Source organism: Cygnus olor, chromosome 16, assembly GCF_009769625.2.
Source record: "Cygnus olor isolate bCygOlo1 chromosome 16, bCygOlo1.pri.v2, whole genome shotgun sequence".
Classification (NCBI taxonomy): Eukaryota; Metazoa; Chordata; class Aves; order Anseriformes; family Anatidae; genus Cygnus; species Cygnus olor.
This window is the reverse complement of record NC_049184.1, coordinates 6,695,966-6,723,380: the sequence shown is the minus strand read 5'-3', so window position 1 is coordinate 6,723,380 and position 27,415 is coordinate 6,695,966. Positions and strand designations below refer to the sequence as shown.

At 38.1% G+C, this 27,415-nt stretch overlaps 1 protein-coding gene across 11 annotated transcripts in view; it reads left to right on the top strand.

The window, feature by feature from the left end:
- The window catches only part of SULF2 (sulfatase 2), a 158,684-nt gene that overhangs the window by 32,943 nt on the left and 98,326 nt on the right, over positions 1–27,415 (top strand). For 8 of the 11 annotated variants that reach the window (XM_040575805.1, XM_040575812.1, XM_040575816.1 and 5 more), the window contains one exon: positions 15,937–16,003. The gene's annotated coding sequence lies outside the window, so the exon portion shown is untranslated. Of the gene's footprint in view, positions 1–12,222; positions 12,241–15,182; positions 15,791–15,936; positions 16,004–16,655; positions 16,859–27,415 lie in introns of those variants that run through there. The other 3 variants (XM_040575817.1, XM_040575815.1, XM_040575806.1) reach the window with 3 other exon arrangements.

Here is a 27,415-nt window from a genome sequence, read left to right as displayed (position 1 = left end):
AGGGTGCAGAACAAGGGTACGTACTGTGAGCTCTTTGATTTGTCGTGGCTGGAGGGTAGTTCTTCACTAGTTGAGGGGATCAAACTGAGTCATCTTGTCTGTCATCTGGAGCTGGAAGGAAGGTGCTTAAGGTGATGCTGGCTGGCTAAGTTTCATTGGTAAAGATTAGACTAGGGTTACCCAAAGGCTGCTGATTATTTTATCCACTTTGTCCTGGCTTGAACTTATGTGCTATTTCTTTGATAGCTCCCATTCTCCTCCATTAGTGTATCTTCAGCTTTTGTGGGGTTCAGTGAGCAAAGCCTGTTCTTAAAGGAACTTTATTTTGTACTTAGCTCAATTATCCATTGAACATATTTAATCCTGGTGGCTAAAAGAAGAGTGATATGAGAATATTGGTGGTAAGGATAAGAGATTGAAGACAAGTAATGTCTTTTTCAGTATCCATATAGAAGGGATGTGATGATTAGCCTGAAGCTTTGTGCGGGAAGGGAAGTTTGTGCTCTGCTTTATAGATTGTTCTTACTGGTTCTGATCTATTGGCCTAGGTCATAGCTCAGTTATTTCTTAAATAAAATGGGGAAAAATAGTGGAAACAGTGGAAGAGCTGTAAATGATCTGTTCTGCCTTGTATTAGGTTCTCTGAAGCTTAAGTAATTAATTTCTGCCATTCTACTTTTTTTTTCCCTGTGTTCTCTGTTTTTGTTCTTAGTTTTGAAAGTAGCTGACTTTCACTGACAGCTTATTACAGAGAATACTGTATTTTTCTCTATGGTATTAGACATTCCAAGTGGTCCCCAGAATATTTACAAAAATGCAGTTGATAACACAATCCTGTCATATTTTCCTTCAGGAAACTTTCTCAAAAGGTTATTTTCTTCAATGTTATCTAGGCTGTATAAAATAGCTACATAAAGAAGTTAGCAGCAAGCTTTTGGGAGCTCTGTGCTCTCTTTTACGTACGTTCCTTTCTAAACTGAAACTTTGCAATAGTAACCTATATAGCACTCTGCTGTTTGTTACAAAATACCTCTAAATGTTCGTCTATTTTGGAAAACAAATGTCTGCTTGCCTTGAAACCACAATTACTAAGTTGAGAAGACTGGTAGAAAAACAGTTTGTAAATGTTTGTTAACATCCACAGAATAATGATGAAATTCTACCCCCTAAAGAATTTTTTTCCTTTAAAAGGATTTTCATAATACCACGCTCCATAATATATGTTTATATCAAAATCAATACACAAAGCATGTAATTAAAAGACAAGCAGAGCTGGCATTTACACTTGAAGGAAATTAATGGCACTGTTGCAGTCCTTCAAGAAAACTGTATTCTCCCTACTGATTCCCACTTCCCATGCTTCCTTCTTAACCCTGTTTTCTGATAGCCCAGCAGGTTTGCAGAGGCACTGCTCACCTCTACAGAATATTTCATTGTTTTGAGGAGAGGGTATGGGTATTTAAAAATTTACCAGCTGTTTCAGGTCACTTACAGCTTACGCAGCTTTCTTTTTAAATGATTTATTTAGTTGGCCTCTCATTGAGTTGTCAGCAGTTTACAGACTGTAACCATGGGAAGAAAAGATCCTAATTTGTCAGCTCAAGAGAATGGGAGTTGTTTGTAATCAGAGAGAAAGGGGAATTAGTTCATTTTGTGGGCCTGACATGTTGGCTCTCCCCAGATGCAGTACTGAAAGAAGGGTGGCTGGCAGCCATGCATTTGTGATCAGAGATTGAGAAGACAAAAAGAAGGGGTGAGTGCGTGAAGCTAAAGGAAGATAGCAGAGATGGGAATAGGATATTTCTTCTGAAGGACATGAGAGGATGTACATGTGCGCACGTTTCGTGCCTCATAGGGAAAACTAGAGGGAGTTGTCAGAACTAAGAGCAGGCATGAGCAAGGAGCTGAGCTTTCCTCCAGCTTGAGAATAAGATAGCGTATGACATGAAAAAGAAACAACAGCAGAATGTTAAGTAGGATACAACTTTGAAGTACGCACCTCTTGTCTGACTCACCTGCTGTGGCACTTCATGTCAGCAGGAAGTTTGTCGGATGTAGGGCACAGTTGCCATATTTTGTTACTGAATAAATATAATTCTAGAAATTTAGATGAGTTTAACAGTAACACGGAAGTAATTAGGGACAGACATCATGCTACAGATATAAACTCATAATTTCCAGAAGTCAAAAGAAATGATTGTGGTTTTCTTCTGTGTAAATTGACGTGTTCTTGCTGAATGTGTATTACATCAGGGTAAAAAAGGGGTTTTACCCTTCTATGAAGCATCATATCTTGGCACTTGGAAGGAATAGGAAAAAGATGGGTTGGGTTGGGTTTAGATGTTGATGATGGCAGTGATATTTTTTTATATGCTTATCCAGAAACTGGTTACGTTTCACGTTGGGGATGCTGGTCCCAAGGGATTACAGTGGATGTTGTTGGCATACTTGTAGAACCTGATTTAAGCAGTACTATTCATAGATGTCTGCAGTTACTATTTGTATAAAATGGTATTTAACAGTGCTACTGCTCCTTAATCATATTATTGAACCAATCAAAAGTCTCTTCATAAATGTCTGCTTCTCTTGCACCTGCAAGTGCTTTATATACAATGAGTCTAGCACAGATAATGCAGACCATAGTCTGGAAAAACATGTTTTGAAACCAGGCACTTTACTGTTTGTTTGTGCCTGCACTATGGGAGGATGATGAGATTTCTGAACAGCTATCTTTTAAGCGTTCTGCAACAGCAACCTGAAGGTTAAGGTTCTTTTAGCTACAGCTTTTCTCTATGATCAATGAATAAATAAAATTTGTGGTGTGTGTCATGGATGTTATGTACATGCAGACATTGGTACAGGTAAATGGTTTCAAGGCTTTAGAACAGGTACACATCAATCAGATGCAAGCTGTGTGTATGTATGTATATACATATTTTTAAATAGCTTGTCTTACCATAGTAACAGCTTAAAAACAGGAGATTTTTTATTATATTTTTTTCCTCCTGTAGATGTATTTAACTTTGTCATTCTGTGCTTGCAGTACATTAACCTCTCCTAATAGGTGTTTGCTATGGATATTTGTAACTTCATACATGGTATTCAAAATGTTTGGGATTGAGTGATACATACATACATAGGTCTCTGTTCGTAGCCTGCTCAAATTAGTGAATTTATATTTATGAGATACAGAGGTTGGGCTTGGTTTATAATTTTTGGCAATTTTAAAAGAGTTGATCACTAAAATTAGTCTAGCAAGATTGTTCTGCGTTATTAGATGTGCAAGAGCTGTTCTTGATGCTTTGCTTGAGCAGACATTCTGTTGTTCCCTGCTCTGTACTGTAGCTTGGTCTCTTTGAATGCTGTGTTTTGTTCTTCTCTTTCAGGCTGTTTAATGGTGTGGTGTTGTTTTTTTGCTTTTTGTTTTTTTCCTGGCTCAACTCTACCCAGCATGTACGTTGTATGCTTGCAAAATATAAAAGAGTTTAAAATCCGAGAGGGACACTAGGCCAAAAGTAATTGGTATTTTTGGCTTGTGACAAAGATTTATAGCAAATACTCTATTCCTTGCAGTCATATAGTGAGTATAATGGCAATATATACAATTGCGCTCTGTCAAAATGACTCTAAGCTTGCAAAGATGTTTTGCTTTGCCTGTAGGTAGCATGTAAGAGATGAGAACTGGATGGTGTCTCATTCATGAGTGGTCTTTATTTTGTCATACAAGGTTGCATAATTTTAGGTGATAATACAGGAGACAAAGACAAGAGGAAAAACAACTTTTGTGAATGATGGCACATGTCGTAAGATACAGAAAGGATAGGGAACAGGAAATATAGCAGTGAGAAGAAAGGTAACCTGAAAACATTACCAATAAAAAATTGCTTCATCTGTGAAAATACTCTCATATCAGGGCTGGTTTGTTTGTTTTAAATGAACTGTCTTCAAATATGAGTCTTATTTGTTGAACCAGACACAATTTTTAATTAGTATGGCTAAACCAAATTTCTTGAAATAGCCAAAATGCAATGGGTGTGAATAGTGTTGTGAAGACACAGCAAAGCCCAGTCTTGCATGGAAGTTTCAGTTGGTTTCAGTGCAGGTTCCAGCTCAAAACACTTTCAATAAAATGATAAAATAGAAAAAAATATATACTCTAGCAGTGAAAAATAAATGGTAGCTTTATTGGTTTCTCAATGAAAGTGTGTTTTGTATGTGTTTTTTTTTAATCAAAATACACAAGTGTCGATATTGTCTGAACTTAGGCCTGATCTGTCCCTTTCTCAACAGAATGCAGCGAAGAATTTTGTTTCCAGCAGAACTTGTTTTTATAAATGAAAAGAGATAAGTGTTTCATTTTAGTAAACATATGTATAAAAACAATCAGGTTGTACGGAGCAACGAAGAGTGTAGGTTCTGCGTATACAAACGGTCGTGCTTACTTTATGTCTCCAGTGAAGTTGCACAGCGCCCATTCTGGACTGTGCACAGAGAGCTCTCTAGCTCTTGGAATGAAATTCTGCAGTGCTGTGGTGGGGCAGTATACCTGAGCTGTGGAAATAAGGATCTTGTCAAGGAAGTGCTGACTTCAGTGCTTGTTAGTATAACTGTTTAGATCTCAAGAATACCTCTGACTATGCATCAGGATAAATGAAAGGGAATTCGATTATTTTATCCAGAAACTAAATAATCTTAAGTTTTTGTTGTCTTTTCTGTTGTTGGTATGCATGAAACCCACTGTGAAGTGTCTTTCCTTAATTAGAAGATTGTACAGTGACAAGTTTCCATATTGTACCAGTATCAAACATTGGAAAGGTTATGGGGACACAATTCTAGTTTAACGATAATTTCTGTAACCTAATTTGAAAAGAATTTTACAAGGGGGACAGAGGCAGCAGCCATAACTGTATATTATATATCTTTGCAAACTGGTCAGGTAACCGGTTCAGGGAAAGGCACAAGGGAAAAGCTTCAGCTGATCAATTTGCTGTTGGCAATTTTTTGTCAGTCTTCATGTTTATTAATTACTGCAAACACAGCTTGTAATCGGGTGTGATACAGCTTGGTCTGGTTGTAATTACATCTGGTTGAGGTAATTTAGGTGGAGCTGTGGCCAGGGTTGAAGAAGAGTCACATTTTGGAGTGGGCCATTCATGAATGGAGGGGGAGAGAGATTGTGTTTGGATGTAACAGCCAAATCTATATGTAACTGTAGTTTGTTACTTTAACAGCCTACAAAAGAAGTTGTAGTAGAACTTCGAGGCTGCAAGGTTAAGGACCTTAGCAGTTCTCCAGGTGGACCACGTGTCTGACTGAAGAATGGAGCATGAATGCAAGACCTGCAATTTACCAATTTTGTCTAGTTGTGTGTTCATTATGTTGCTGTGAACACAGCCTGGCTTGAAAGGAAGAGAAGTGTTCACGTGCTCATTCTCTTGTCCTTGATCTTTTTGTTATATATGTATACTACTGCTGTGACTTGTTACCGTGTGAACATAAACATCCTGTGATGAAATTCTAAGGTAAAGGCAGTTACTGAGATGCATAAATAACAAATGAAAGTTGCTGAGATTTAATCTGGAGATTGATGTACAGACAGTAATTCAGAACTGGTTTTCAACTCTGAAAGTATTTTTCATTTGTGGTGACACACATAAGTATTTGCCATATCTCTATCTTATCTCCATGCAAACTAATCACAGAAGATATGAGGGGAAGTGTGAATTTAATTGCATCTTTCAGCCAAGCCTTCTGTGAAAGACAGTAACCCTGGAATTCTCAACCAGTTGCTGGAGGTGTTTGCTTACTTGCCAGAGAATCCCCAATGATACAAACAAATAAAAATGATTGAGAGTTCTACTAAGGAAACCAAATTTGAGTTCCCTAGTCCTGCACCCATTACTGTGGTGAAAAGATTTAATTAAACAGTATCCAAGTTATAAAAATTCATAGCGTCTTTTTTCTTCATCATAAATGTGATCCGCATAAACAATTTCTAGTGTACTGCATAGAATGTGTCTTTGGAATTAGTATGCTGTACCAAGGAGTTCTGGGGCAATCAACGACAGCAGTTCAGTTGCTGGCTGATGATTTTTTCATATTTTCTCAAATCTTAGCTGTATATATAAACATTACTTTTCAAATTCCATAGATAGGACTTTTGACTGTGGATATGTAGAATTTTATATATATATAAAACTATATATTATATCAGTGTTTTGTTTGTTTGTTTTTAATGTGAACTCAAAGATACCTTTTAAAAGAAGAAAAAGGAAAATTAAACCTGTTGACAAATACAATAGGACTCTGTTTCCTTTGGGAAGAACGTGGATACTGATATTTCACCTGGACTGCTTCCATCGTCATCCTTGGTTTCAGAATTATGCATTATTTGACTGTGGAAATGTTGACCATTCTGCAAACTTCATGATATTTCAGTGAAGCTTGAGTTTTATCTGTTTGGTTCAGGTGTAGCCTTCTGTTTCATGAAGTTTTAACTTTCAGAACTGTAAAAATGTGAAGGGCAGTGTGTTTCTCAGTGCTAGATGAATCCCGGCTTTCTAATGTTAGATGGATTTCCAGTAAAAAGATTATTAAAATAAGGTTATTTTTTCTTTTAGATAATCTGGGCTACAGTATTTTGACTAGACAGAGCTTTTAACTGTGGTGTCATATACAAGGAGGGGTAGGATACCTGAGATGCCTGGCTAGCTGACAACTTCAGGTGATGCTGCAAAAATTAGAAGTAACTTTTTAAACTTTTCTTCCATAAAGTAGGAAGAGCTGTTCTTCAAACTGACTAGAAGACAGTATAGTCCTGTGACTCGGAATGATTTTGAAGTTGGACTATTTTAGCACCAATCTGCAGTAGCACTAAAGGGTTGTATACATGATGTAATTTTAACAGGAGTGATCTACATTAACAACCCTTAGCAAACAGCGTATTTGACATCACGAAGGGCCATGTAAGGAACAGTTCTGTGGACCTTGCAACCTGTAATACCCTCCCCTTCTCCTCACTGGCACTGTGAAGGTCATGGAACAAGCAGATAAAGAAATGCTAGCAAAGACTGTAGGAGAGCCTTGCATTTGTTTTTATTTAGTCTCTTGTGTGTGCATTTTTATTTAACAAAATACCATTTTAGTATATTTAATATGACTACTTAAGGTGAAAGTTGGAGCGAGCAAAATTCATACATTCTAATTAAGTTTGTCTGATCTCAGACTAATCTGCACGTTGATTGGAAGGACAGCCATTCGGTGCTGTTAGAGCTACAGAAATGGCATTTATAATTCAAAGCAACATTTCTTGAGGTTCACGTTAGTGTGGGCTGTCAAAATGGAGAAACAAAAAATATTGCTGAGCAAATAGAGAATTCTAGCAGCGTGCTTGAATTTCAATTTCCTGTGATTACCCAAGGGCAAGGTAAATCTCTTTCACAAAGATTACAATGATCTGTGGTCAGTAAAAAAAAAAAAAAAAAAAAAAAAAAGAATCTTAGTCCGCAATAGCAACCATTTTTCTGAGCTTCAGGAAAAGAGGATGCAAAGAACGAATGCCTGGCTTTATTTTTAGCATGTGTGTATGTGGTGGTTTCACCCTGATGGACAGCTGAACTCCTCCCCAACCCTGTTCTCACTCCCCCTTCCCAAAGGGAGTGGGGGGAAGAAAGTATGCTGGGAAAGAGAGAGGCTCCCGGGTTGAGATAAGGATAATTTAATTAAAATGAAAAGAAGGAAAAGAAAACAAGGAAGGGCATACAAGGAAGCAAAAAGAGAATGTTTATTCTCTATTTCTCATCAACGAGCAATGTTCAGCTGTGTCTTGGGACGCAGGACCTCAACAGGCGCAGTGGTTCTGCGGGAGGTCAGAGGCTTTCATAACAGGAGCCCCCCTTCTCCTTCCCCTTTTCCCAGCTTTTATTGCTGGGTGACACCATATGGTGTGGGCTGGCCCTGTGCTCGGTTTAGGTCAGCTGTCCTGGGGGTATCCCCTCCCCACCTCTTGCCCACCGCAGCCTGCTGGCTATGCGGGGCTGGAGGGAGCCTTGAAGCAGTGCCAGCACTGCTCAGTGATAGACCAAACACTGGTGTGCTCCAGTGCAGAGCACAGCGCGGGGACAGTTAGCTCTGACCCAGCCAGACCTGGTGTGGTGCAGTGTGTATGCGTATGTGTGTGTCTGTAAGCAAAGATAACATCTGGGGGGGTATACATCTATACACATTTATACTTGCATACATTTAAATACATATTAAAAAATTCTCCTTCCCATTTTCTTCCCATGTTTAGTGGAAGCTTCATTTATTACCATTTTTCTGGGGCTGTTGTGTGCTCCTTTGTCCATCTGGGAATAGAAGTTCAGATCCATTCTCTGCTTGCTGACATGTCTGTTAAGCCATGTTGTCGTACTCCCTTCCTGGGTGATGAATCGGCAGTGTGTTCCTTAATATTTCTGAGGTAGCACAAGAGGTCTTAACGTTAGTCGATGGGAAGAAGCCTTCTAAATGAAGGGTACTCCTTGTGCTACTCTTTTGGTCTCTGTGTCCTGGGTGTCTGAGGACCACTGAGTGAAATGTTCCTCTTTAATAGCTGGATAGCCAGAGGGTAAGAACTGTGAGTTCTCTTGGCTTTTTTTTTAATTATTTAGATTTATTTATTTGCTTTCAACTGCCAACACAAAATAGACAATAAGAATCCAAAAATTTGCAGTCCGTCTGAAGAGTTACGTTCCTAACTCTTTGTACTTGGTGATATAAAGCTCTCCAGTATGCTCAGTTACAGTATTGCTTCTTGACCAAACTGGCAGTATAAGCCTCAGTTGAACAATTATAACTAACTTATAACTACTGCAGGGCATTGGTGGCAAGTCGGGCTCCAACCTCAGGAAACTTGCTTTGTGATGTTTCTTGCGTGTGTTCAGAGTGCTGACAAATCAGGCTGTTTTCCAAACTGTTCTGTTAATCTGCCATTCCTGTTTCTTGGCGTGCTTGTCACGGACCTCAGAGGTCAAGGCTGGATCTGCCTCTCCTGAAAACGATCCATGGCTTTGCTCTTCATTGCTGATAAGAATATATGTATGTGGCACACGGAGAGTGTGGAGTACAGGAAAGCAGAGCAGTCACTGGCCCCTGATCAGGAAGACATTGTCCTAGAGAGGCTGACAGTGTTTTGTACCCTTTAAGACACCCTTATTAGTTTGTTTAGCCATCCTGGTTAATCGGGTATCTGTAAGTGCACTGCAAGGTGGCTTCCTCTTTTTAGATAACACAGAGCCCAGCTGAATTATATAAGGAGTTATGATCACCTTAGGCAAAAGACTTGTTGCGGTTTATACTTGATGAAACCATCCATGTGTCTAAACTGCTTAGCAGTGTACGTGAAAGATTCATAGCTTTGCTCACCAGTAAATGTTTCAGGTAACTTCTTGCTTGCTTTAATCATCTCTGCCACAAATGGTACATGCTTGCTGCCCGTGAGACATAACCGGGAGAATAAAGCATATGATAGACTTAAACCTTAGCAAAAGGCTTCCACGTTCATTCCAAAAGGACATTAGGCGCTCTGCTGCTCCTGCAAGTGCTGCAAAGTCAATAAAATGTAGATCTATCAGTAGCTTACAGGAGCTAGTGAGGGAGAATTTTCAAGCAATATTCTGCTTCAGCATTTTAACAAGCTGTCAGAGAGAAACAACTGCAAATATCCAGATGCTCGCACCATCGAAGAACCGTGCTTTTCAAGGTGACAACAACCTCCACTGCTCAGTAACTTTGTGCTCTATCAATGATTATGGGGATAAACAGTTACGGTAAAATATAAGGATGGGGGAGTCTAACATTGAGGGGAAAGAAGTGAAACAATAAGAGTTAACAACAGTCTCTGCAATTTATTAGGTGTTGAAAACAGACTGCACAATGTTACAAAGAATGTTCTTTTATTAAAAGTTGCGTCAGCTAAATTAGGTATCTAGACTGTAGTGATAGTTTTTCCTCTATTGACATGTGGCTCCTAAATTAGATGTCCTGAATTACCTTCTGCATAAACTCACTTTTATTCCATTTCCTATACACTGAATTCAGTACCCTAGCTTAGACATCTAAAGAAAAGAGCTAATAGTAATAACAAATACTTCCTCACTCTTCTTCATATTGGATTCCTAATGTTATTTAGTCCCAATCTGATTTTGGACTAAATATCAGTATCAATCCGAAGTTGGTTTTATTACGCAGTTTGCAGAACACTTAAATATTTTGGGTGTTGGTGATGCCACATTGTGGAACTGAGACTTACTAGCTAGAGAAGAAGAAACAAAACCTGTGATTTTTGTCTGCTTGTAGACAAAATATTCATGAAGCATAGTGTAAACAATCTTAGCACTCTAATCTACATTCTCAATTTTGTCATCATTTTATGTCTTTGCCTCATTAAGTGGAACTGGGAATAACATTTAGAATGAAATCATGAAGAACTGAACGTTAAATAAAAATTAGCCAGAAAAACACCAAACATAAAAAGTGCCTGAGAAGATTTCTCAGAGATGGTATTCTTGAATATCATAGAAATGTGCTCCTGTTCTATAAAGCTCTTCTGCTAAATGCTTACCTGCTAGTGTATATTGAGATCCATGTTTTTAATGGACTGACTTGGTAAAATTTTCTTCATAACTGCTTTCCCAGTCACGCTGTAGATAGATGGGCACCTTGATAAGAGAGTTACAGTAGAGGTAGGTAGGTAGTTGCAGCAGAGGTAAATTAGGTATCTTAATTTTAAATGAACTCTATTGTTGAACTGTCATTGGTTATTTAAGATGTCTTTGCATCATTTATGTAAACGTGAATGGTAACTGTGGCACTGGAGGAAAAAAAAGTGATAGCTATTCTCATGACAAAAACTTAATGAAAGTAGACCTTCTGCTTTTAATGATGTGATGTTCTTAAAGGCTATTTATAAGTACAAATTTTATCTGTGATGGAAAAAACTTCACAGATGAGTACTCATGAGAGAATATTTAAACTAATAATAAAAGATATTTTAGTGAAATATATTTGGGAGTCCTATGGTGACTGTCCTTGAAGTTAGGAAAAAGTGAAAGCTTGTTCTACTGCCTAGCTTTTCCTCATAGGAGGGATTAAAAATAAAACGTTCAAAGCTTTGTCTCAAAGTCAAGAAAGACAGATGTATGGAAAAGCATCTTTTTCTGGTTACGGATGATCATTGGGAGAGGTGCACAGTAGGTTAAAATGGGGAAGTTTGCTTAATTTCAGTTAACCACATAGATAATTTTTTCTTGCAATAATGTTTTGAAGGCTTAATATTTAGAGTCTCCTATTACAACAGTCTGGCTGTGATGTCTTAAAAAGAAGATAATGGCAGAGGTTCTACCCTACCATGTGCCTGAAGATAGCTACTTAAAGTGTGGTAGGATAGGAATGGCAAGAAATAGTCTGCATTTTGGTATGCAAAGTGGTGGAGTAGCTACTCAGTACACTTCACATATATTTATTGACCTCTTGCAATCAAGTATTTTGAGTAATAGAATTTCTGTGCAGCAGTTTCTTTAGTCTCCATTATTAAATGTGTTGTTATTCAGCTTTCTTATCAGAATTCTTTTTTCACTGGATGAATTGATATTAGCTATGATGAGTTTAAAGGATGACAGACATGAGCTCTGATCATGGTCTGTGATGTCTTCTATAACTTTTGGAAGTAGAGCCTAAAAGCTTAGCTGGAGAATTTCACTTTAATACAAAAGCACCTTTTTGCATGTCTTCAAAGATGCAGAAGAAAGTATCTCTCTGAAGACTCATGAAGCAAGAGGAGGTTTAGAACTGAACTTAATTACATTAACGCTCTTTGAATGTTAATAGTTACAGTCTTCAGAACATACCTGATCCTGTGAAAAAAAGAACATTGTTGGAGAATAAGATCACAGGAAGCCTCAGTTTTAAAAAATTAAGCAGTTTGTAATAAGATGTTAACTGTTTAACTTCTGGATCTTAAATACAAACTGAAATGTAGTTAAGAAAATGCACTTCATAAAATATTTTTTTCTAACGAATTCTGTATTATCATTACAAAACATTCTTTTTTGCTGCTAGAATGATTTAGTCTCCTTGGCTTCTATAAAATAGATTTTGTGCAATTTTTGTAGCTACATTTCTTTTGCCTTTCTTTGGAACAGCTGTTAATCTGAGAAGACTGTCCTTTTCCACTGTGTCCCAGACTAGCTGCAGTTTCTATAGGTAAGAGCAGTGATGTGTGATACAAATAACCTTAGCCTCTGTGTATCATGTACAATATTTCCTTTCATCAAAGATGTCTCAGATACAGGAATGAACAGACAGGCTTACTTGGAAATAAAACATCAGAAAGATAAAAATGGTTACTCTTCTTGTTTTGTCACTTCTGAATTTTTTTCTTCAATGTATGTGGCAGAATTGAAGGATATGTACGTGTTGTGCATTTTATTCCTCAGAGTGTTTGGCCATGGATTTGATCATTCGTATTAATTTTGAAATTCCACACAAAATACTTGTTCTTCATCCCTTAGCTGAATATTTCTCCTGGTGTGGAGTCTGTATACCTCTTCATTTTTTGTTAATACCTCTCGTTAGGCCTACAGTTAAGGAAATCTAGACTTTCAAGCCTTAAGGCTTAATATACTTCTTATGAGGAGTTCTAAATACAGTAATTCACATATCATGTCCATATCTTTAGGTTTCTATACTGCAAAGTTTGGAAATAATATATATTATAGGAGAAGATCCTTGTATCTAGGAAGAACTTCGAAAGGCATGCTTATCCTTCATTTGAGACATATGTATGTAACTCAACTTAAGAATAGACATGATGGGGAAAGAAAGAAAACACACATAGCCACCTGGTTTAGTGTGTCATTACCCTTTCAGACATTTCATGATGATTCTGTGCTGATTGTGTTGCTCCAGATCTCCATAGTAAAAACAATAAGCTTTTGACCTCTCAGCTGAACGATCCACGTGTAATAAAACCTGTGAAAACTGTGCCAAAGCTCACATATTCTCTTCGTGAGTATAATATAGCACCCAGACGAGCTATTTTGTGTTCCATTAGAAGTAATTCAAGGAAAATTTTCAGGGATTATTGGACTTCGCAATTAGTGCCATCAGATCTGCAAGAAGCAGGACATTAGCTTAGCCTTGCCAGTTCACAACAACATCCCTCTGCTCACACCCATGCTTTCAATTCTGAAATGATACCACAGCTGTGTGCTGAGAAAACCACAAACGTCATAAGCTCTAGAAAGTACTGTGTTTGGGAGGTGAAATGGGTGTCAGAGGTCTCACTCACTTAGGGTCTGCAGGTATTTGTCATGAGGATAGTATGAATCGCAGCAAAGCTCAACAAAATTCAATATAAATATGATTTTTTCCCCCCTGAAGCTTTTGTTATTATGTACTAGAATCCTTGGTGTTGCTTTCCTGCAGCATTCATGGCAGACATTAGTTTCTGTCCTTACTGAAAGAAAACAACTGTAAATTCTTTGGGTTAAGATCCAGTTTCTTTGGAAGTTAGTATTTTGTTTGGTTGTTTGTCTCTCAGTGGATGTATTATCATAGATAACATAATGAATTAATTGTGTATTTATTATTTTATTAGAAAACAGGACTTGAACTTAAAGAGCCAGGCTGAGTAGTTCCCTGCTTGTAGGGTTTATGCTCTGAAACACGGAGGAGCAATGTCAGTGGGTGACTGTGCACGTGCAACGTGGCTTAATTAGGATGACAAAATACAATTTATACAGGAAGCATACTATTTTTGGATCCTTATGTTGACACAAATCCCTTGTGAATTAAACCATTTAATATATGAAATTGAAAAAGTCCCTCTAATCTTCCTTTTGAATGAGCCGTGAAATAGGATCCGTGAACTGCCTGAAGTGTGAAGAGGTTAATATGGCTTGTTTCCAATATATTTTTATAAGATATTAACAGATCTGCAGTAGCCAGGAGCTTAAAAGGGAACTTTTATAATCTTCCATAAAGTAATGCAATATGTATCTGAAAATCAGAGAATTACATAGGTTGGAAAAGATCCTCAAGACCATCAAGTCCAAAAATATGTCCATTGTTCATGGTAAAAGCTTTCAGTGCTCTTTCTGAAAGTCATCTCGACACTCCCTACCGCATGCATAATGTATTCAACTACGAGGTATCGCTTCCTATGAGAAAGTAGTTAAATAATTCTGTTGACTGTCTGGAGTCACACCTATTCTTCAGGAAGAAAAACCTGCTTGAATTTCATGTCTGCTGTAATAGACACCAGAGTGAAAATGTGATTCGTGTGTAATTACCTCTGTTTTTTGAAAGAATGCTCATATTAAATAAATGCCTCTACTTTAGGACTTTAACCAAAAGAATTCTAAGTTTGATGCAAGCTTCAATATAACTGAATAGCTAGGATTTGTATCATGGTAAACTAATTTTGTATTACATTTGGTTTCTTAACACAATGGCAATTTTTAAGCCTTAACACAATGGCAATTTTTAAGCCTTCTGTCCCTTCAGGCAGCGTATATTTTGCCAGACATTAAGCTGTTGCTTCTAGCATGCAATCTAATAACGCTAGCAGAATAATAAAATTTATAACTTGTTTTAACACTTGTTCAAAATGTTTAAATCTTCCTCTTAAAATGAGTAACCTGTTCTTATTGTGACTTGATTTAGACCGAAAAGCTAAACCCAAACAGATGAACAGTAGGAATCACAGTTGCTTCTCTGAACAGTTTTTTAATGATCCAGGGTTTTTCTTTTGTGCTGACTGCTTATAGCTCTGCTTTCCTGTCTGCAGATTTGAGTCTTCAGCACTTAGCAAATTCTCAGCCTAATTCTTCTACAACTGCAGTGTGCGTGCTTGCAGATCTGTTTGCTGCACTGCCAGTGTTAATGCTGCAGTGCCCTAGTGGGGCTTAGCTCTGCTTTCCTCAGGTTTATGCATGCAGCAGTTCAACTAGTATCAGCAGAAACTCCGTGGTTTTGTCTGTTTCTGTAGACACTGAAAACTCTACCTCAATACCAGCTCTGCAGATGATTCTAATACAAGAGTCATAGGGAATAAACAATGTGCTTGGAGCAGACTTCTTGATTTAAAGACAGTGTGCTGTTGGCACGTGCCTGAGTCACAGCCTGCAAGCCTGCGCATGCCCAAAAGAGAGATTGCAAACTGTCCTGGTGAAGGATATTTGTCTCTCAGGTTGTACTAGTGACAACAAATCCAGCAAGATTTGGATTCTTTCTGGAATTCCTGACATCGGTTGTAGAAGATCTTGAAAATGAACAGTGGCCAACCAGCCCTGGTTTAATAGGAGTGGGGTGATTTTATGCAGAAAGTGTGTCAGGACTAGCTTGTACTATATACTTGGGGGAAAGGGGAACAAAAAAATAAAATGCTCTGGTGTTTTCAAGCAGTAAAGAATTCCTGAGATGTTGAAGTTTTAGGAAAGTAGTCTTTCCTAAAAACTAATCCTCAACAGAGAAATATAAGATTGCATTTTGGATTATTTTGCAAAACGGTGTGGTTTCTTTAGTGATAGTGCTCTGATCTTTGCCTGATGCTTTGTCCAAACACGTCTGTCACATCGGGATTTAACCACTGCTAGTTAATGGTTGCATGGAAACCCTTCCTGCAGGTGTACAAAGTGCTCTTAGTGGCTTAATGGCTACAATTTTTCATGGCCTGAATAAATCAGTACTGTAGAAGGGGGGATATACCAATACTGTTGTGCTGTCTGTTTGGAGGAAACCTCGAATTAAGGTATTTGCCTTTTGTTGCTGAAGTCTGATTTTTGTTGTTTTTTTTTTTTTTAATGAGCAGACACTCCTAGTTGTATGTGTAAATACAAGCAAAATTGTACACCCTACTGAATCAGTTACCAATTAGTTCATGGTAATATTTTACAGCTGCTGATACTGGAGAACCTGATTACTCACCTCTGTGTTCCCCTGTAGAAGACCAGTTGCTGACCTGGTGAGTATAAAACCCTCTTTTTACTATGTTAATTCCCTAGTCTCTGTGGCACTTAAAATTCACTCAATTCACTTACTCTGTGAAGAGATTTGTAAATATGTTCAAAGTTTATTTACTGATGACAAGTTTTGCCTGAGGAATAGAGCTCAAAGTTTCCTTTTGGTATGCAAATTTTTTTTTCTTGTTTCTTTTGTAAAGTAATGGAAAGCAAGTAATTTCCCAATAGTTGAAAAAATGTCAAGGTAGTTTTATTTGTTGCTTAGTTGTAGTTTTTCTTTATTTATTTTGATAGTTGATCTTTTGGAAAAGCAGCACTTTCTATAAAGGACTTGAAAAAAAAAAAAAAGCATGGTTGTAAATTGGTGTCGTTTCATTAAACTTAACAGATATATTGGTTTCTGCCAATTGATGATAGGGTACAGGAAGGAGAGGTTTAAAATTCTGAATGTAGTTCATTGATACTGTGGCTTCTCAAGCAGGTAGTACTAAAATACACTCTCTGAACTGTATGAAGCCCTCAGGTTGTAGTTCCAGTGTTCTAAGATCTTAAAATCTGCTGAGATACAACTTCGTAACCCTATCATTTGCCTTATATTGAAGAAAATCTGTCCTGTGTACGTGGCATACTGGATGTTTTACATGTTTTTTCAAGACTTGTGGACCAAGTCTGAAACCAGGGCCCTGAGGCTCTGGTAGTACCTACCACCAGTGCAGTGGAACTGAAATACAGTCCAGCTTTCCTTCTCTGATTTTCACTCTTTGTTCCGGAGCGGTGCATCCTGTGTACCTCATTCTGGAAGTTAGCCTTGCTGTTAGATGTCTGACTCATGGAAAGATGTTGCAAGAATGACTATTGTGAGTAGCATTTTTTTTTCAGTATAATGGCCCTAAATGCTGTTCTTCACAATAAAAACAGAGGATAGATTGGTGTAATTTATACTATAGCTGAGCTCTTGGCCGGGTTGGAATCTTTAAAGCGTGCCCTATTTAACGATCAGTTCATTTACCTTTTATTGGAGCAGGGAAGCAAACATCTGTGCTGCTTTTTTTGCTAATTACCTCTGAAGATTCTGTTTAGACAAACTGTTCATATTCCCTCTGTTCTGTCCTGCTCAAATTCTGTCTTGCATTTTCCCGTCCCAGTTCTTTCTCAATACCCTAAAATTGCTTGGCATGTTTTCTGCTTCTGCCTTTGCCCTCTCTTTCCACCAACCTGTTACTTTGTAATGACAGGTCTAACAAGAGCCTGCTACTTTCCAATGGAATGCAATATAAAAGAACACTGCGCAGGGTGCGTGCAGGTAAGGAGGTGGAAACAAATGCCCAGCAGTGGGTGGAATTAACTCTCTTGGTGGTTGTACCACTGCTAGCCTGAAGATAGGACCAGCCATTTTTTTCCTTTCTAGAAGCGTGCAGGGATTGGAAGTTCTTGTAGAAGGGGGAAAGGAAGCTTTCTTAATAAGAAACAACTAGATGAACTAATCGGTATTTTTTTCTCCCTTCTTTCCAATGAACCCAGAGTTTTGTCTATACTCACAACATTATTCCAGTGATTATTTTTTTTGTTTCCTTTCATGTTAGCATGTGTCAATAAATGACAAAATACACTCAGATTGAAATGTAGCCACTTATTAATCACGGGGAATCTGTACTTTGGGGAATATAAGAGTGTATTCCTCCACTGTTGCCATTATATGTGGTTTTATCCCTTGTGCAGAGGAGTTTTTGCACAATAAGTTTCATACAGTGTTCAGTTCAGGGTGTAACTGAGAAGTGACTTAAATTAGAAGGTAATGATTTGCTTGTGTTCGGCGTCAGTTTCAGGATTCTACGGCTTTATCTCAACTGAATGTGGAGTGCTAGCAATGCATCCTCATTATACTATTGCCAAGTGGCTTCTCTGTCAGTTTATAAAGAATTTGATTCAAAACCAATTTCTTCTCATGACATGGCAAAATTATTTAGCAAAAATGGCTACATGCCACATCCGTAGAATAAAAAATTATGTATATTTATATTTGTGCATTTAAATCGCAATAGAATGACATTGAAAATATTTGACAAGATACTAACCACACTTTTTTCTGTGTTAGTCTTACGAATTCACGTTACAAAAGTAACTCAAAAGTTACAAGCTTGGCCAGTATGGTCAAGATGTTCCAAAAAGATTTAAAAATACCCATTGAAATTAGAGTGAAATTAGAGCGAAATTAAGTAACAGACACGTGCATGCAATATTTAAATATTTTGATATATATTACAAAATGTGTGATATATCAATGGGTTAATTAATGCGACGCTCTTTCCCTGAAAGTCAACAGCAAGGAAAAATGAACATTTAATAAATGTTCTATATGAACATCTGAAAAATCTGTTTCAAATTGGAGTTCATTTGTATGCAGGGGTAGGAGTCTGGGAATGACAGTGACACAGACTTTCTTCTTTAAGCCACTGACTGTTAATGTAACGAAATATTTGCTAGATTCTGACTTCAGTTATTCAGGATAAATTTGTTTTGCATTTACGGAGAGTGCCTGAGTATTACTTGGGCATTTTTTATTACTTGGGCATTTATTGATGTTAAAAATTGACTTGGCTTTTCCTTAATGTCATCCTGAATTCAGAGCACACCACTTACCTTGGCAAGAGGTGAAAACGTGAATATCTAAATGAGGATAGAGATGTCTTCCAATGTTCTTTCTCCTTCCTTTGTAGCCTTCCTTTAATCTCCTTATGTAGCCTGAGACCATCCCTCAATCCCATGAAATCAATTCTGAACATTAGTCCTCACTGTCTTTTGTGGGGTTTTGGCCTCTGCCTGCTTTCCCAAATTCTTGAAGTGATATGGATGATTCAGAACAAATTGCTCAAACGACTAAATGCTTGCATTTGACAAATTGATCAAACATTAAAACAGGTTGCCCAGACTGGTTGTGCAAGTTCCATCTTTGAGGAGATTCAAAGTCCTGAGCAGCCCAGTGTGACTCTGAAGCTGGCAGAGCTTTGAGCAAGGGCTTGGACCAGGTGACCTCCAGAGAGCACAGCAGTTCTTTCAAAGACATGCAGTTTGGGGCACTGCTGGGAATAATTCAAGTACCTGCAGAAGGTTGTGGTGGAGACAGCTATTTGTTCTCAGGGTGCTTGGCATGGGTATCATCACACACTGCAGCTCAAGTGGCACAAGGTATAGATTTTTAAAGGTTGGCCCTTGAGGGTCCTGTAGGAGTCACTTTGTAGAAGTGGTTCGTTCCAGCTTGACGTTCACTTGTTTCTTTGCCTTTAAATCGTTGCCCTTTCCTCACTTAGCAAGTTTCACCTTGCAGGCAGTTCTGTGATGGACCATTATCACACTTTGTATGTTTGTGTATGAACCTGAATGCATCTTGGTGTACTGTATACACACTATAGCATCGTCAACTGCCATCGACAGTTTAATCCTTGGAAACTTAAAGATGTGGTTAATAAGATTACCTGTCATGAGAGTGTGATAGCTTCAGTGTTTTGAGTGACACTGAGAATTTCTGGAATGCCTAATGAAGCAGTTTTGAAAATCGTTGCTCTGACAAAATTAAAACCATATACATATTTTCATGTTGTGGTGCTTCAATACAAAATGCAATCTCTTATCTAGTAGTCAGTGTAAACAGTTGCAGGGTGTTTTGATGATTGGATTTGAGTGTATGTTTTTTGTACATTTCATTTTCTAACAAGCCCTGTCATATTGTCATAAAAATTGAGCAACTCTTCTATTTAATATTAATAATAAAAATATTCCACTGCAAGAAGTTGAATAAAGATGAGCTAACTTAGTCTCAAAACTTTCAGGTTTTACTGTGAATATTTTAGGCAGCTTGAATTGTTATCTTGTAGGCCAAGGAAGTAATTGCACAGCCTTTGAGCCTGCTTGTATTTAGGAATATGGATAATGAGAAACACTGCAGAAGTTCTCTAATTAAAATAAAATCATTTACAACACCAGCAGCTGCTAGTCACAGAGACTGCAAATTCCTTTATAGCTGCTCCAGTCTGAGGAATTTGGAGCACGTAGGATTTTGCTTTGCTACAACTCAGGCTTGTGGCAGTAATGTAGAAGCTCTGCTCAGTCTTCTGGAAGTTAAAGAAATACAGCAAAGACTTAAACGGCTTTTCAGTTTGTTTTTGCTTTTTGCTTATATGAAATGTTGTTAAGCATTTTCTTTGGTTGATGTACATACTACTTTTCCTAGTATGATGCAGAAAGAAAGGAAGAAAAAATTGCTTAGCAGCTCACATATGAGCTACTGGAGAGAAAGCTATTATAAGCTTAATTCTAAATCACACAGAGACACCACTTTGCTGACCTTGCTGTTGTGTGTGGCTTTCAGAGGAACTACATCTTTATTGTGATCATTTCCTCCACTGCCCTAGGAGTCTGGCTTCGTCTCCCTTTTTACAGGGAGTTTTAATGGGAAGCAGTAGTATATTTGGCTGCAATCCTTGACTTCTCTACAGCCAATAATCTTGCTAGGAGGAGTTACTCATTGAGAAATACGCTGCTCTTGCATGCTCAGATTCAATTTCATTACACTTGGGTATGCTCGTTGACTCTGTTACAGCAGAGCATATGGTCCTCAAAAGCCACAGCATTGTCTGCATTCACTGGAAAGATCTGTTTCCCTGGAAAAAATTAAGCAGAAAAGGGTGGGAAGTGAAAGCTGATTGATAGTGAAGAGATGCAAATGTCTCTGAGTCACAATTTTGAATTTGAACTGACTGTGAATGAACTGTTCTAACAGCTGAGGTTCTATTGTATTAAGTACAGAACCTTAAGTACACACCTTTTGTAGTTACTTTTTATGCTTCTAAAGTTGAGCACACAAGTGTTCTTTTTACCTTGGTCACTTGTGCAGGTATATTATCACTGTGTGTGACCAAGTCGTAAAGGTTTATTTTGTTTTCCCTCATTCGACGTGCAGGACAGATGGAGTTTACTGTAGCAGGTAACTGCAGTACCTTTTTTTTTTAATTGCCCTGATGTCTGGCTTCTCAGGAACTGTACAATAGTGAACCTGAATGAAGAATTATTAACTGCTTTGGTTCTTTTACGATGACTATCAATGTACTATCTAAATACTTTGTAACTATTAGAGTAACTTCAGATTGGGTGTCAGTATGACCACCATTTCAAAGAAGGGGAATGTAGGCACAACACAATTAAGATAGACCTGTTCTGAGTAGCTTAGGAATTTGGGGGATTGATTTATCTAGATGACTTTGCATAGTTACAGCGTTTTACAAGATATTTTTCACAAGCACATTTGTTGCCCTGTTTGCAGTTTAGAATGTGCAGTGCTTTGGGGATGCTCAGTTAAACATTCAGCAAACGGTGGCCATTGCAATCTCATCCAAGCTACCAACGGTGCAGTAGCTTCCCTTCAGCAATTTCTCAGACATTCAACAGGAGCCATTAATAATTAAATGCCGATGTAATCATTTACAGTTAAATACGCTTTTTGTGGTGGAGGGCTGTTCTGTTACTGCTTGGGGTTTGGGGGTTTTGTGTGTTTTGTTTTGTTTGCTTTTGCTGCCCTGTGGAAGACTATGGCAGGCCAGGCTGTGAGAAGAGTGGTGGGGACCTGAGGTTCCTACCATAGCATATGGTTTGATGAGTGAAGTGCTGCACGAGCAGCTTGTTGTCCTCTGCATGTGACAGCCGCCTGAAAGCACAGAGACACATCTTGCCAGCAGCCTCACTAGCTTTTTCCTTACAGAAAGGACACATCAGCAACCAAAAGTTTACTTTCAAGTTCCAGAGGGAGGTATGCAGGTGTAGTTAAAGGACCCCAAATTCTGTTCCACCACCCCCTGTTTCTCTCACCCTTTCACCTTTGTGGCTTTTAGAAACAACAGCAAATCAGAGCCTCTGTTCTGATCAGAGAGAGAGGAAGCAGGTTAAAGAAATGTGACGTTGGCTCTGTGCCGATAAATTTATGGAGCATTTTAGATGAGTTCTGAGGATAGCACATAAGGATATCGTTCACTGGAGACTAGTTAAAGATGTGTACTATTTCAAAGATTCATTAGGAGGCACTTGGAAGTTGAATGATGATAGATGCTTTGCAAGCCTCTGTAAGTGTTGCTTTTCATTCTCTTTTTGTTGGTTTACCAGTCCCATATATTATCAAACAATACTGTGATTAAAGTAAAAGGATCAGTTAATGAAGATGACTGGCAAATTACACTCTGTGACACTTGTACAAGTAAATTTATTTGATTGTTCAATAGGGTGTATATTTGTTAGATAATAGTTATGATTATTGCTGTGTTTGAGAGCAATCATTACAAGGTATAGTCATTATATCAATAATATAAATTCCAAATTTGGTCCTGGTTCTTAGTTCCATGCAGTTACAGCACTGAACCCAGGGAGGATTGAACAGTCTTCACGTAATCCGCAGTAGCATTATGTTTTGTTGAACTTCAAATAAATTATACCCAATGCAAACAGCTTTCTATTGAGATAGCAAGCAGGTTAGCCATTTGGTATTCTTTGCATGGACTTTTAACCTTGTTGGTGTTGAATCTTTAATGTTCAGAAAAGGGTAAATGTGATTATGGCCAAAACTGACATTTGTATTATATTTTTAATAGGTTTTGAGTCGCTAAGAAAATATTCTAGTACAGTGAGGGATCCCAGTAAGCTGTAGGAAGTGAAACAAACACTGGAATATGATTTTGAAGTAACCCTAATACTGGCAAGGGGATGAACTAAGTGATCTAGTGCAGGCAAACACACTTCATAGTCGTACCATAGTTATGGTCTGTTGGTACAGTTGAGTAGAAATTAGTTATGCATACTTTTTCTTCATAATTTAAGTTGTACCAATGCATGCCGCAAAGAGGTTTTAATACAAACTTAAGTTCGTCATGCATTGTCTCAGGCTGTAGGCAAGGAATTATGAGCATTTATGCCACAACCAAATACCACTTAAAAGGTAAATTAAATTATTCTTAGATTTTTGAGAATATCTCTGTAGCTGTATAGACTTTTATCTGTTGAAGAACTGCAAAACCTCTGTCTTTGCTAATTTCAGGTTGGTTTTTCCCCTGTCAAGTGTCTGAGTATCTCAGTAATGCTCTGTCTGTTAAGCTGTAATTAATTGCCAGAGACCTGATGGCGAAGTCCACTCTGCTCCAGAACATAAAAAGAAGCTGTTTGTTACCTGTAATGTCATGACTTGTTTCCTTGAACAGTAATTGATGTCACTTGTAGATGATGTCTATGAACTTGGAATTGTGTTGTTTATCTGCGATGGACCTTGAGAGGGTGATCTTCGAACCCAGTCACAGTGGTATAGATTACATTTGTAGTGCAAGAATTGTCTAGGGACATAAATTACAGCAATTAAAATTAGCTAGAGGAGAGAGAATGATGCATTATTAATTGGCATAGTCATTAAAGGGCTGCAAAGGACCTAAAAGAGATGCAATGTCAATACTCAAGCACTGAAAGTGACAGACAGCGTGCAAAGACCAACAATTGTATTCAAAGCCTGAGGTCATTAAGACGTGGGCAATTACGTGGAATTTTATAACTCTGGGTGAAGATTGCTCCAGCATACTAAAAATATGTTAAAATGGAAATTTTTTGAGACTGTTCATATTCATGTAACTACTCTGAAAGCTGGAGTAGTGCAATTCATTTCTACCTAAATAAGTTAGCGTTTTATTTTCAAGAAGTTGGAAACAACAAAGAATTGTAAGGAAACAGCATCAGCAATATGCTGAATTTAAGCAAGAAAAAAAAAATCAGCATTAAATGTAATAATCTAAGCTCATATAGAGAAGGATAAATCTTGTCACACTGAAGAATGAAGATTTAATTAAGAGTCTCTTTATGCTACAGAAACAAAGTCCTGCCTGTGTCGTGCTGAGAAATCCGGCAATCTGACTAAGAGGCTCGTGGTAGTGCGGCTGTATATCAGCTACTTCATTATTCATAAGCCTGCTTGTCAGGGAGTTTCGGTGATTTACCTATCTCAGCTAATCTGCCATATTGGAAGTATTGCTTGTTTTATAAAATAGTTCATTCATACTGCTAGAAATGTTAAAATGAAGTGTCTTCACTGAGAGAGAAGTTTTAATAATTGATTCACAAAGCAAAGTAAACTTTAAATATTGGAGGTGTTAGGACAGCAGTGTGTTTGTCTCGACATCTCATGAAAGAATGCACATGTGCTGGATGGAGGTTTAAAAGTCCCAAGTAAATGTCTGGATATTTTCTTACCTAAATCATTGGAAAGTTTTTGGTTTTGTTTTTCAAAACTTACCTATGCTTTCTTATTCTGCTTGCTAAGAACTCAGATTTCTAATTCATCTCACCCTTTACCCCAAAGTTTAAACACTGAATGTAATTAGCTTTGCTGTGCAGATGCTGAATTGAATGGCCTCTGTTGATTCAGAGAAGCTGAGCAGTGTCAGAGTTCAGTTACTGTGCTTTCAGGAAGGCCTCCTGTTGCCAAAATGAGCTTTCTTTTTTCTTTTTCCAAGCTGCATGCCAGAGTCTGGATCAGCATGCAACTGGTCTCAAGAAAAGCATGTATGTATAGCCCCTGAAAAAGCAATACAAATGTGCAGCTACATCTTCTCCAGCAGCATCCACCCACACATGAGTCGCTCCATTAGTAAGTTACAGGGCTATCTGTTTGCATCTATTAGATTTGTACCTGTTTGCTTAAATCATTGTTTTCAGCATTTATCCTTCTGGGCACTGAGAAGCAAATATACCGTGGCTTTGACTATTTAGTCTTCAGCCTGGGGTTAAAAACTATGATATAAGACAGCCTTTCTCCTGGCATCTCTGAGTGGTGTAGTAACAGAGTTTACTTGCTCCAAGTACAATGATTTAGCGCTATCACTGTATTGTCTGCTTTATTATATCTCACACTTTATTATTTTGGCCTTAGATACTTTGCTTATCTGCTACATCCTCAAAACTCTGCCCTGATTTAACTGCTCAGTAGTCAGAGCAAGTCGAGTGCGATGCAGTCAGTGTACTTCATCAGTTTTGTGCTCTCTGGATGTTTCTATGATTCAATGCACGATGCCAACCAGGAACTGTGGAATTCAAGGTCTCTGGGGGTCTAAGTAGCTAACAAGCTTCCATTATTCCATTCCTGGCTTCCATCAATTTTGCTGCTGCTCTTTTCAGACTATTAGGCTGTGTAGGGAACTCATTGCTGGGAGCTATAATCATGTCAATCATTAGAATTGAGCCAGAATGGTGAATATTCATTTCTAAGTCATACTGGCAAAGAAGTTTGGCTCTTGCTTTTCAAGCGATGTTTGATGTCGAGTGAAAGACATTAAAGAGGTAAGCAAGAAGGAAACAAAGAATTAAGGCAGACAATTCTGAGGAGAGTTTGTCTGAGTATAACAGGTCCAGAGGTTCAGTGAAGCACTTCTTGTGTGTTCAGCTGCTGTGTAGAGATGGGCAATGCAGGATAATGATGCTTTAAAAAACAGAACAAAACCACCACCAACAAAAAAGAAAAAGCCAAGATGACAGGTTATTTACCCACAGACAACAAGCAACAGACCATAAACCCATAGGTTTGCTTTACATGAAGAAGCATGTTGCTCTTGCTGTGTGTGTTTGCCACCTTTCCATCTAGCAGGTTGTGGTGAGCCAACGCGGGGGAAGCCGAGGTGTTGTCCTGGGACTTTTCACGTCCTAAAGAGTGGTGCTGGGCAGAACTGGTGCTTGCCAATGTTTTCAGCAGTTTGAATGCTGGGCAGGCTCCTGTCTTGTGAGCCAAGTCACAAAACAGTGGTCACAAAGCAATTGGTGGAAACCTTGGCTGTGCTCAGGAGGCCATGGAGAGCTTTGTGTGGGTGAGGTTCCTGGTTAGCATGTGATGAGCTGTGTATGTCCATCCTGTATGTCACCGGGATGCTAGTGGTGTTCTCTTGGCAAAAAAATACACAGTGACCAATTCAAAACAGAAATACGTGCCTGCCATCTCAGCTGTTTCACCTTGCTCCTTTGGCCCAGGTTTTCTGTAATGCTATGTTAAATCAATTGCATAGAGGAGTAAATGACTTTATTAATTTTATATTAAAAAATAATTTGATTATACAAAAGAACTATTCCAGACTGAATTTGTTATACTGAGATTTACTATCGTTGATTTGGTGTAAGGACTGAGCATTTTGCTGCAACTTGCTCGAATTATGAGATATAATAGGGAAGTAACTGTTGTTACCGCAGCACAGCGTACTCTGCAACATCTGACTGCGATAAAAAGGATGTGCCTGGCCACATGGCATTAGGAAAGTCGTATCAGAAATGGTCTCTGTTCCCAGAGGTCTTTGTGTAGAACAGAAAACCACACAGAACATGAACTGATAGATTATTAAGATGAAGAAAGGTATTTTTGTTCTAAAAATGACATTTCTAAATGTTAGAAATGTCAGTCAGTATTGGGTGAACAGCATACTTATGTTCAGGCCGCAGACAGCTGCGGAGCCAATTGTTACTTTCCCTGGCACTTTTCAAGGCTCCTGCATCGATGTTGCTCACAGCATTGCTACAAGCTGGTTGGACTATCCAGACAAATTAAGAGAACTCATTAAATGACTTGATTGAGGTAGGGTCAAAGGGTGATATTGACCTTTCATAATGCATGTCAGATGGGTTGCTTTTCACAGGTATTTAGCACCACCTGCTTCCATTTAAGCAAACAGGCCCTACTACACACAATTGCTGTAAGTAATACTACCTAGGAAGCAAGAGATATCAAGTAAGGGCTTTGTGCTACAGATAAAACATATCTTTCTAAAGTTCTCTGAAATCACGATTTTGATAAGGATTCTGGGACCTTGTCTGATAGTTCTGTTCATGATGGAGAAGAACACACTTTACAAGAACTTCTTTACAGAATTTTTGAATCAGACAATTAAAATGAGTCTACCATACATGAATTAGTATACTAACAATAGTATTTCCTAGGTACTTTCAGCATTTAGCGCAGCTAAGAGCTTTCACTTTAAACTTTTAATTTCCATTTTGAAAGGGTTTTTATATAACAGCTTGCAGGTCCTGTTGATGTTCATGGAGAAGTGACACTAATTTTATTTTCTGATGTTATGATGTTACTTGCTAACACATTGTGGGAAGCTGGCAATGCAGAAAACATGTAGGTATGACTGGGCAAGGTGGGTACAGGTATGTGACATGACCTGAACTTCTTCCTGCAGGCTGAGCATAGCTTAAGGAGTCATTGACAGGTAAATGATGTGTATATAGGGTACATGACTGACACTATGGCTGCAACGCAATGACTTGCACTTCTTGCCTGTAACAGGAGGTAGTAAAATATTTTGCCTTAGAAATATATGTATGTTTTAAATATACTTTGTAATTTACTGTGG